Source organism: Anabrus simplex, chromosome 1, assembly GCF_040414725.1.
Source record: "Anabrus simplex isolate iqAnaSimp1 chromosome 1, ASM4041472v1, whole genome shotgun sequence".
Taxonomy (NCBI): domain Eukaryota; kingdom Metazoa; phylum Arthropoda; class Insecta; order Orthoptera; family Tettigoniidae; genus Anabrus; species Anabrus simplex.
The window spans coordinates 1,021,556,032-1,021,568,996 of NC_090265.1; positions in this window are offsets into that span (position 1 = coordinate 1,021,556,032).

Sequence of the window (12,965 nt, forward strand, 5' to 3'; positions counted from 1 at the left end):
TGTGCTCCAATACGGGAAATGTTTTGGAACATTTCAACATTTCCTCTTTAAGTGTATGCTCTCCCTCTGCTCTGGCTGTCCTCATAAAGACCCTGCTAGAATGCGTATTGTCCTCATGTTAATTTTCTATCGTAAAACACGCTGTCGGTGATACTAGAACAAGGCTGCATGTTGACATCACAAGAAGATAGGCACGTGTCCGCACAACACTTTCCTCGGCATTCTTCACTGCAACATGCGACTCTTTTTTTACAGCGCTATTTAAAAAACAAGGGCATTTCGCTAAGGTTATCAAGGTAACCAGCGCAAAGGAACTTGTTACAATTTTTGTGATCTCTGCTAAGATTACTTCAGCATTACTTAAGCTTAACAGAGTGCTAAGAAATACCTTCGCTGGCTCCTGTCAACTCAGCTTTATTGCTTTCCGCTTTGTAATTCTCGAGCATCTGTATTCCTTCGTCGGTATAATGGCACCATTTATATCACCTCTCCGTGATAAATGATACCGAATATGTACGTTAATTATTAAGATGTGTGCCTTTTACGTCTTCAGCCCGGTGACGGGTTGGATCCTAAACAATACAACCGCCAAAGTTCATGCTATTAAAGGGAAACCGCAAAAAACAAAATGGTGGTGACATAATGAGGCATACAAGGCATGAAGGGGAGTGTGGTAGTTTACCATGGGTTTTCTTTCTAGGCCAGAAAGTACTATCGCAACACAAGCCCTACAAATAACGTTTGTCATGATTTTCATACGCACATCGTGCCCCGAATATCATTACTAAGCATCACCTATACCTAAGCAGCTTCCATATAATTACGACTATAAGTGGGTTTTGAGACTTAGGTAAGAGCTACAATTTACTCTAGCCTGTGCTAGGAGACAGATCCAAAATTATTGCATTCATAAAGAAACAGTAAGAGACCGTGCAATACCAGAAGTTAGGAAATATATGTTGATGAATATAAATAAAAAGGCTGCAGCTTTGAACCAACCTTAGGCTATTGCTTTGGCAGCGCATAGTTGTGCTGTAAAGATTATATCATTCACAAGAACCATATGAAAAGAAGAACAGGTTTGCCAAATGTGGCTCGTCATATCTTCTTCTTATACTTCTTCTGATGATGTCTGCTCGCAGGAGTCTGGCTACCATCATGGAGTAAGTTTTCTTACTTTGTGTTCCCCATATCAGGGTGTATGTATAATAAATGTCAGATCACTGTCGAAGACTGCGCTCGCAGTGTAATCTTCTTCACCCATGTCTTTCTCACATATCTTGACTCCTATAATCAGTAGTATCAGGCTGTCTATCCCATTTAGGAAGATGTGAGCGAAATTGAGCTTTCTTCCGTGTTACGAGGGTTAGGACTTTGCATGATTTCCCACCATGGTGGAGTACCTCCTCGTTGGTAACGTGGTCTGCCTATAGATTCTTAAATATGCGATATAATCGGATTTCAAAAGCCTGCAGTCGGTTCATTAAGAATCCTTCGACATCATAAAGCAGTGTCCATAACACCTTACACTTTATGACGCCCCGAAATGTAGATGATTGTTGCGCAACCCCTCTTTCCCTTCAATTGATTTACACTTCTGTTTCCTGTCAATGCAATAATATAAATGTCATTGCTATTTCGTCGATGTCGTCGGCTCCATTACTAAGTCCTCTCAAGGCAACCCTTTTATCCTTACACGCCTTGATGGTTTTTCTAAGTTTTAAATTTTACGCCCGTTGGATAAAATTTCTGCTCATATTATTATTCGGCTCTTGAATGACCAAATCTTTCCTATTACTGGTTTACCCAAGTACCTGGTTTCTGATAACGCTACCATTTTTTTCTTCACGATCTTTTTATGACTTTTGCTTTGCCAACGGTATAGGCTTTATTACTATATCTGAAGGAGAGGAGCGAGATCCTTTCTGATGGTGAAGTGAAATTGATGGTGACTCCATTTTATGACCCTTTTAACTACAAAAGCTGTCCCTAGGATCGTTGTGTTGGAGCTGTTCTTTATCGCGAGGAGCTGTTCTTTATCTCGAGATACTGAACCTTTCTTAATCTCTCGGAATTTCATGCAGATATCTGGTCTCTTGTAGTATCAGTATGCAGATGTTCCGCTCTTCGAAAATGTTGATTAGTTGTTTTAATTTTCCCGTCTTCAGTAGTGTATCGATGCTAAGCGTTTCAGGCTGGTGTTATCCCTTCTGCGTTGAGGTTCTGGGAAGCTCCGACTCTTCCCTACATGATGTTTCAGGCTCTCCAGAATCTGACGGTCTAGGTGGTGGAAGATTTCCGTTTACGGCTACCTCCTGGAGTAGTCTTTATCAAAAGTGTCTCCATCATGCTTTAAGTTGAAGATAATTGAGAGGGTGGATACAGACCACTCCTCAAAGCTAAAACTAGGGTTGTAGGCTCCAGAGTTTATTTTAGGCCGCCCATAATTTAGAGAACAGACGCTACACGCTGAATTTCAGTGGGATTTCCTCCAATGATGGGTCCAGCACCCACCTAAAGGACTCTTCCGCCCAAAGCCGTTGGCCCCCTAGGGGACTTTAATTAATTTAATTGATTTTATTTTATTCAGCAGGCAAAATTTATCTGATTATCTTGTTTTAATTACCACTTTAAATCGGAGAATTATTATTATTATTATTATTATTATTATTATTATTATTATTATTATTATTATTATTATTATTATTATTATTATTATTATTATTATTTTATTCGTTATGCCCAACTAAGGAGCGCGTGTGAACTTATTTTGCACAACGTTTCTTCTTGTCTTCCCAAAATCCTTCGTCCTTTTGCTGTGCTTCTTTTTGTGTTCTTCCGTCCATCCTATAGGTTGTCTTTTAGGTTGATCAGCAAATTCGTGTTTGTTTAAGAGATTTCTGAATGTTTTTTGTCTTGCATGACTTCTTCATTTAACCAATTCCATGAAGAACTTTGTTTATGTCTGTAAGCCAGTTGTTGTGATCCTGTTAGAGATACTGCGATATTTAGTATTTTTTAGCCTATTGTTATCCATCCTGATCAGGTGACCATAGAATTTTAATTTTCTTTTTCTAATGGTGTCCGTGATTTTTTCTGTTCCTATATTTCCTGTGATTTTATTTTGATCCAAATACCATTTTCGCATTTAGGTTCTAGTATTTTCCTGAGAATTGTTTTTCGATGATTTTTATTTGTGATCTGTCACCAATTATCTGAGTTTCTGATACATAAGGAGCTTCTGGTTTGACAACTGTATTATAGTGACCTAATTTTGTGTTTTGGTATATAGATTTTGTTTTGTTTTTTCTGCTCCAGACAATTTTGTATGCATTTTGTAAGTTTATCATTCTTTCTTTGCTTGCTGACTTATTCCGTTTGGTTGTATAATTTCACTAGGTATTTGCATTTATCTACTTGAGAGATTTTCCCATACCTAGTGATTAGAGGATGGTCGTTAAATTCTGATTTTGTACCTTCCATATTCTTTGTATTTTCATATGAAATTTTCAGACCTATTCTTGCTGCTATTTCATGAAGTTTTTCTACGGACTGGAGTGCTTCTTGTTTGTTTTTGGAGAGGATTGCCACGTCATCCACAAAGGCGAGGCAATCAAGGTGAATATTTTTGAGAAGTCTACCAATATTGATTCATTTAGTTTCATTTTTCTGTTCTTGAACTACTTTTTCCAGAACTAGATTTGAATAGTAGTTTTGATAATCCAATGCCTTGTCTGACCCCTGTTGTAATTTGGAATAGCTCTGAAATTTCTCCTAAAAATTTAACTTTCGCTGTTGTGCCTGTTAGAGTTTGCTTGATCAATTCTCTTGTTTATTATTATTATTATTATGATTAGTCAATTAGATATGCAATCCTAGCTTCACTATTTCCTAACAATCTTCTAACTGGAATTACTTCACAGTATGCCTTAAAGGCCAAGCATTCATTTCACAAGGCATGGCTTTGTTGATCGTGGACTTGTCCAATTATTTAGTCATGGTTTGCGTTGATCATGGACTTGCTCAATTATTTAATCCATGAAAAGAACGCTCGTCAAAATGACCTCTGCATCTACAGGTGTACAAACGAGTTGCACCTTAATTTATACCTGAACAATCAAACATGCGTTCATTATTTTTAATCATATTAAAGGAAACTTTAAAACACAAAGAAAAGAAACTTCCGTGCCTCACTATTTATAAATTATGCCTTGAGTAGACATTCCATGAATTACTTAAATACTGAGAGGTTGTCTGAACGATAAACTCAAATATTCCCTCTAAAATTAAATTGGGCATTCTCAACGTTGTTCCTGTTTTACACTACCTGTATGAGGTTACAACATTTCATTGGAACTAAACAAATCTTTACTGGCTCGATATCAATGATTAAGGGATAGTACAGTGGCCATAAATACACCATGAGTAATATCTGACGACGAAGTAACTTCAAACGAACACCGAACCTCACTGTCGAGTTCCAAAACGTTACTAAAATATCGTGACCGTTCACAACGTCACCTATAGTATTTCATGATACCCAGGTGATGAAATATGCCGTTTTCCGCGTCATTCTACGGTAAAAACTGTCCAAGTTAGGACTTCTCCACCCCCTCCGGGATACGATTGACAGTATGTTGACTCGCGCGAGTCAGCTCTACTTGCTGGTAATTAGCAGCGAGGCACTGCAGGAGCGTTTGTACTTGAAGTTTTCTCACTCCAATCACGAGTGAGATGGAAAGAGACGCGTTATCACGTGACAGAGAATTTCTCACTAGTAGAGCTCGTGGAGTAGGTCCAACGTAAGAACTAACATTATACCGTATTTCCCTCATTCTTCACCACTGCCAACTCGCTGAATTCAATTGTTTTTCCCCAGATAATTAATATAAATCACGAAATACTCAACGGAGAATCACAAGCAAACAATCATTTGAATCAGGGAATTTTACACATAATTATGAAGCCGAGAAGTGCTCTACATAATTGAAAGGACGGTTGCTACGCCGTAACAAGGGCGCGTCTTAATGGTTACCAGATGTTGGGTCCCAACCGTGGCAGTCAGCTCGTGGATTCCCCTAGCGCTCGTCATCATTCCCCGAGAGAGACAAAAGGACGCTTTTTTGCTTGAGAATCCACGAAGCTATTTTAATAATATTCACTCAGTGAAAATGGGAATACAGGAGCTACAGTTTGATATCCCGTTCGTCACTCTACGTTGCGCATTACCGGAGCACATTTTGATAAGGGGGTGTGCTTTTCCCCCATTGCCAGCTTCAGGGCATCTCGCCTATATAGTAAGGAGCTGAGGAACAGACACCACCAGTTCATTTTCAGTTCGACGTTAGTTCGTTACAAGTTCGCCGTGATTTGTGTGTGAGTCCTTTATGAAGAAATAATTCTGTAGTGTGAACAGTGTAATACAGTGTGAGTGTATGTGGAAATAACCACAAGCTGATTAAGCTATTTGCACGTACAGTGTGCCACTAATGCATTTAGTAGGAACGGTACGAAACCGTGATGATCGTTGTATTTTTTGTGACGAAGAGGTCGTGAATCGAGCCTCATATATGCCTAAACTAACACGGCTCAACTAACATAAATAAACACGTATTTAACCAAGTGCGTGGAGCGAGTGTATTCGATATGAACGTGGAATATTAGGAAAGTGCATGAACGGCTCATTGTCGGCATGATTAAGGGCAGTGCCACGTCAGTTCAATTCCTAACGCAGTAGAGAGCGCGACTTACGTATGACTAAGTGCAGTAGAATATGCCTGAATTAGCGCTGTGTAATACGAGAGTGCTAACACATTAGTAGCATAAGCAGTGACGTTTCTTAGTGAACCAGTGGAGCTTCAGGACCTAGAGTAGCTGTCAATAAGAAGGATAGGTTGATGAGAGGGAAATAATGTCGGGCTTCAGAGACATAACCGTCATTAGGCTAGGGTGCTTTTGTCATTGAACAGATCCAACCTTATATTTAATCTGTGATGTGTAATTTTGACTAACGCATTCACATGAAATAACTTCCCCTCTTTTACATAAGGAGTCTACAAGAACGTCGGAGTGAACGAGATATCTAGTTGCCTAGCGGAATTTCGCCGTGTGTAGCAGAGAGAACGAGACATCTAGTTGCCTGCCGGAATTTCGCCCTGTGTAGCAGAGATCTTCCAGAACTTCGAACGAGATCAAGCCATCATGTTCGTGATTCAGCAGTTGGTGATCAAAGGACTTCACATCGTTGAAGGCATCATGCAGACCGAGTGAATTCATGGGTGTGCCCTCCTGTAGCTGTGTTCGTAGTTCCTGAAGGATGAGTGCATTTTCAATTATTAGTAGCTTTGAAAGTCGTCTCCTAGCGTAAATATAGAGTAAATTTGCATGTAGATGTAACGTAGATCGGCAATATGCTATTTCAGCGAGATAACAGCATTTTATTTGATGGGTTTTTATAGGAAATATTTCTTGATGGTTGGGGCAACCATATTTCATTTCTGTTTATTTACAAGGGATTATAGTGCATGACGTAGATTTAAGAACCCTAGATTAACTAAGTGCGAAGTGTCGTAAAATAATAGGGCGTAAATATTCTGTATAAATGACTCAGATCATCACCGATTCACTAGATAACAGGATTCATCACAAGTTTCTCAATATGTTGATTGGACGCTTCGCATAATGATATAGAAAAAACCCATTTAGAATTTAAGACGTCGTAGACAGCGAACGAGACATGAGAATGGAATATGCATTGTGTACTTATTTAGCTCGGGATTTGCTTGAAATAACTTGACCCATGTAATAGGATCATCTGCCAAGTGGCTTGTTGTTAGCGTGTCGAGGAGTAAGAGACAGATTAGTGTTCAGGCTGTAGTTTGGACGTGGTATTGCGAAACGTAGATGTAGATGAAGCTCCTTTTGAGTTAAATTGATCAGCGCGAGGAATATGCCGCGCTGCAGATAAAATAATTAATGCCGGAAGTAGATACGAGATGTAAATAACAGGAAAGGAATTATGTATTCCGCTGTGAAAGGCTAGATTTAAGGGGACCCAGAAAAGGTGACCAGTTGTGTGTTGAAAGTGAACCAGGCCACGGCTGTAGTGATTTATGATGCACGGCAAAAGGGAAGGAGACGGGCCCGAGCGCTCGCTCTGTCTGTGAAGAGTAGAGAAGTATTGTCTGTCGTATTCCCCTCGAGACAATGACTCAAGCTATTATTTATTATTGACACCGTTGATTGAGCTCTCCATTATTCTGAGGTGAACGATCCCACCAATTTCTTCTTTAACCATTTAAAACGACTACGGTTACAGATTAGCATATTCATGTCTCAGGAGGCCCAGGTTCGCTCCTTGGATACAGTGAAAGTTTGTGTTCACTGTTACTACCGACAGATGGATTGAACTTCCTGCAACTATATCTAGTGTATTTAAAGTGCATATTCGTGAGGTATTGGATGTTGAAGTAGTTCCATGTTTTTTTTGTATACAGGGCTGCAACGTTGTACATATGTCATGTGAATTTATTTTCTGGAATCCTAATGAAACAAGCGTGTGTATTATATTGCATACTCAGGAATGATTAATTTAGGGAAACGATGTGATACGACCTTCAAAGGTTCGGAAATGCAATCATAGAAACGAACCTTCACTTCAGTTCATAGGATATCGTAACTTGATATAATTTGAATATATTAATTCTCGACATGTAAACAGAATTATAGCGGGGTATGCCCATACTTATTAAATGTTTGAGCAAAGTGATAAGTGTAAGTGCAGAGTGCAAATAATTCAAGAGAAAACGCCTCTCTAAGTCTGAAATAGTGTAAATAGTTCAAGAGGGAACGCCTCTTAAGTTTGAAATAATTGAACGTAAGAAGAAGTGTAGAAAGTGACTACTGACATTTATCAAGACAAGACCACCCTCAAGATTATTTGTAAAGTGTTGTATGGCATATCCATGTGAATAAGATGTGTTTCACTAGTATATTAAAGTCGTTATATAATATATTGTTTCTCTTCTCATTAGTAATGAACTAGTGTTCCTCTCATAATTAAAATTCCCCTAATATAAAGATTATTAGAAGATTATAGCCCCATCGGACGGTCCAGTCAGACCCATAATGCTCTCCGGCTAAGCTAGCGAATCATTCTAGTAGGGGAACATGAGACTTCGATACCGGGCTGAGTTCGAAGCTCATCGGAGGTGTTCCATTCTAATATCCTGTTTATGAACCACGGTAACTTGTTTATGTACTGAAGCCTTGGACAGATACAATATATCCTCAACATAATCCTCGCCATGAAATACACAAATCTGGGATCGATCTTACGACTTATTATCAAAGAAAGGCATAATCTATTGTTGCTAAATTCTGCAAACATGTAGGTACGATATCACGTTGCAAATATTTCATAAATCCGTTAGACCATTATCTACCACTATCAATATCTCTGGCTTTAAAATATCCTTCAGATTCCTGTCATAGCCAGAAATTTACTTTAACACACGTAACCTCTGACACGATTTTTAATTCAAATCCCAACTTTGTTTAATTTAACTTAAATTTGTTATATCTCATTATCTTTTAGCTGCCACCCCGGAGGTCCGGGTTCGATTCCTGGCTCTGCCACGAAATTTGAAAAGTGGTACAAGGGCTGGAACGGGGTCCACTCAGCCTCGGGAGGTCAACTGAGTAGAGGTGGGTTCGATTCCCACCTCAGCCATCCTCGAAATGGTTTTCCGTGGTTTCCCACTTCTCCTCCAGGCAAATGCCAGGATGGTACCTCACTTAAGGCCACGGCCGCTTCCTTCCCTCTCCCTTGCCTGTCCCATCCAATCTTCCCATCCCTCCACAAAGCCCCTGTTCAGCATAGCAGCTGAGGCCGCCTGGGTGAGGTTCTGGTCATTCTCCCCAGTTGTATCCCCGACCCAAAATCTGAAGCTCCAGGACACTGCCCTTGAGGCGGTAGAGGTGGGATCCCTCGCTGAGTCCGAGGGAAAAGACAACCCTGGAGGGTAAACAGATTAAGATGGTAAGATATCTCATTATCTTGACTGTAATTTCCTCTTTATTTCGGAGATTTATTATTATTATTATTATTATTATTATTATTATTATTATTATTATTATTATTATTACCTCAGTAACTTCAGGCATCTCTCAACGCTGTTTTGTCAAACAATGTCACTCAAAACATGCATGGAAACAATGAAGCTAATCGTCAAATCCACTAATTACCTACTAATGATTAATCGTCAATTATTAAATCAAGCCTATCATTAACCTTGTATAAGTAAGCAAAATAATAATAAAACAAAAGACAAACATGGTCTAAAACCTGACCATTTCACAAATAGAATACTACATGCAAATGACAGCTACCTTTATTTATGTACACAAATTTAAATATGCACGATGATAAAATTTCTACTCACTCGCTTAGCGCTGCACCATACCGTAAGTTAAATCTGTCAGTGGCACTCTAAAGCATGATATAATCCATTCCAGAGATTGGCGTCTTCAAAGTAATCTACAAACTTGTTGATGAACACATTTCAAATCACTTCGTAAAAACATGTTTATTAAACCTTCGTCTGATTCATTGGCTGAATGGTCAGCGTTGAGGCCTTCCGTTCAGAGGGTCCCGGGTTCGATTCCAGGCCGAGCTGGGGATTTCAATCGCGTCTTATTGATTTACTAAAATATATCCTCAACATAATCCTCACAGTGAAATACACAAATCAGGGATCGAGCCCTGTGGTGGTTTTCCGTGGTTTCTTATTTTCACACCAGGCGATTGCTGTAGATTTACATGACCTCTACCTTCCCAATACTAGTTCTTTCCTATCATTGTGTTGCCGAAAACCTTCGATGTTTTAGTGCGACTTAAAACCGCTAGCGATAAATTAAATAAATAAATAAATAAATAAATAAATAAATAAATAAATAAATAAATAAATAAATAAATAAATGGATAAATAAATAAATAAATAAACTATATATATGCATGACATTTTGCATCGTGGTGTATTTTATTTATCAGAACAACATGCCTTAGACATTTTTCATTGACACGAGTAATAATTATTATTGATTTTTGAAAAGTAATTACTGTAAAAATTAAGAAACATGGATGTGACGGGTAGCTATTAAAGACATTTTCAGATGAAATTTCTTAGAAATTCTTGAGTATGTTTTTTACATAAATCCTTTTATTCCACATAATGCCATATAAATGAAGTATTCATGGAGGAAATCCTGTTTGGCTGCAACATATTAATGTGCAATTTGTTTTAATTTTCTACAGGTAATTACTATTCTTCTTCAACATATGAACATGTTTCAAGGTTGGTGATGAAATAACGCGTATAACGTCTGGTTGATACCCATGGGCGACAACGCGACTGTAAGAATGGGACCCTTCTTTTTTTTTTTTTTTGCTAGGGGCTTTACTTCGCACCGACACAGATAGGTCTTATGGCGACGATGGGATAGGAAAGGCCTAGGAGTTGGAAGGAAGCGGCCGTGGCCTTAAGTAAGGTACAGCCCCAGCATTTGCCTGGTGTGAAAATGGGAAACCACGGAAAACCATTTTCAGGGCTGCCGATAGTGGGATTCGAACCTACTATCTCCCGGATGCAAGCTCACAGCCGCGCGCCTCTACGCGCACGGCCAACTCGCTCGGTGGGACCCTTCTTAGCATGGTATCTAATGTTGAAGATGACGTAAACATCTAGATCTCAAGCCGGAGGAAATAAACCAGTGACGATTAAAATCCCCTACCCATTCATGAATCAAACCCAGAACCCCTTGAAACAAAGGCCAGCATGGCAACCAGTTAGCCACGCAGGTGTACTAAAATAGAGTTAAGCACCTAGGATTGAAACAGTGAGTGCTTCGAACTTTAATATGACTGTTCACTCTTCAACCATCGACGGATAAATTCATCTACTAGGTGGTTCATTCGAAACACAATGGAAAGCATGAGTCAAATTTTAAGAAATGCGAAGCAGTTCACCTCTCAGTGAATGAAGACTCCAATGTGAGCACTGTCTACGCAAGACTTGACATCGTTTTAAAAGTCCATTGAGTGTAACAAAAATGGAATCATCCTCAAAGAAGAAGTACCGAGTAAATGCTGTTGTTTAAGTTCTATTTACCTTAGTGTGGTATGATTGTCACTACATATCTCTCGTCATTGCACACTTGGGGAGATACAAGCAAGCTGCAGCCACAATCGTTCTACATCAAGCGCTCAGTTTTCTTTCATCAAAGTAATTTTTGAATAGCTAAACGATTAAAATAGTGTCTGGAATATTGTCAGTTAAGAAGTACATATTTTGGTGTGTGCAATATCAATTCAAGAAGTACCTATACATTGTGGTAAAAAGCACGTAATTTTTAGAGGAGCTCGAGTCTTTGTGTGACATGACCGAAATTAAAGAACAACATAAATATACACTAGAATTCATAAGAAACAGAACACCTTGAAAGAAACGATTAACATTTCAGTCACCTATGTTCAGCATGTGTCATGTTGTACTGGGTCCTCCATGGGCACTGATAACTTGTTCTATGCGTGATGGCATGGACGCGTACAAGGAGCGAATGACGTCCTGAGGTCTAGCCATCTATGCTGCATTCACCTGGTTCCGCAGTTCATTGGATCACCCGTCATTTCACCATATTCCACACACTTTCGTTTGGCGACAAGTCCGGTGATCGGGCGGGCCAGGGCAACAGCCTGACATCCTATGACAACAAGAAGGCACGTGTTCGTGAAGCAACATGTGGCCGCGCATTGTCCTGCTGAAATATGGCGTCTGGGGTGTCGTGCAGAGAGGGTATGGCTAGGGGTCGCAGGATGTCATTCAAGTAGGTCAAACTGGTCACAGTGCCCAGGACACACACCAACTGCGATTTGTGGTTGTACCCCATAGTACCGCAGACAATAAGGCCTCGAGTTGACGGTGTATGTCTTGTGTGAATGTAGTCAATGTGATGACTCTCCCCCTGTCTGCGGCGAACCAAAATACGGCCATCATTTTCAAACAAACAGAACCTGGATTCGTCCGAAAACACTATCGGCTGACATTCCTGTCCCAAGTGACTTCGTTCCATACACCTTTCCAGTCGAGCATGTTTATAAACATTAATCAAAGGTAGGCGGAGAAGTGGACGACGCGCCGGTAACCCAGACCGTAATAAACGGCGACGGACTGTCGCTCCTGATAGTGTGCGATGTGTTACACTGTTCCACTGTTGCGCCAGAGCCGAGGAGGACGCAGATCTGTCCTGCAACCCCATTCGGATGAGGTGTCGATCTTCTCGAGGGAGGGGGGGGGGAGGGTTCTGAGTGGTGCGACCAGACCCATCTCGTCGTGTTCTACGGCCTTCTGTGAATCATTCTGTACACACACATAGCACTGCTGACACACTTCGTCCCACACGAGCAGCACTTTCCCGGATGGATGCATCACGTTATCTCATGCCAATAATGTGCCCTCTTCCGAACTCACTCATTTGACGCTACGGTTCTCGCATATGTCTGCGAGGCATCCTGCACATCTGCTCAAGTCACACTGATCCATTACTTTCGATTTATAGCAACAATGATATCCGCAGGCACATTTTACCAGTCGGTGGTGGTGCGCCGAGATATCGATGTGGACCTTGAAACTGTGGGCTGATATGGTTCAAATTCTAATAACTTCTTCAGAACATTCTAGTGCACATGTCCTGTGAATATGAAATCCCTATCTCTAGTCTTTCAAGGTGTCCTGTTTTTCATGTACATGAGTGTATTTTCCACCAAAGAAAAGTGTCCTATTTCTTCTAAAAGTTCACCTTTGTAGGACTTGACCCATAAAACATTCTAGGCCTCCTGGGAGTTATGATAGTGATCATAAAATGGTAATGATGAGGTGTTTAGTAAATTGAAATTAATAACAATGGTC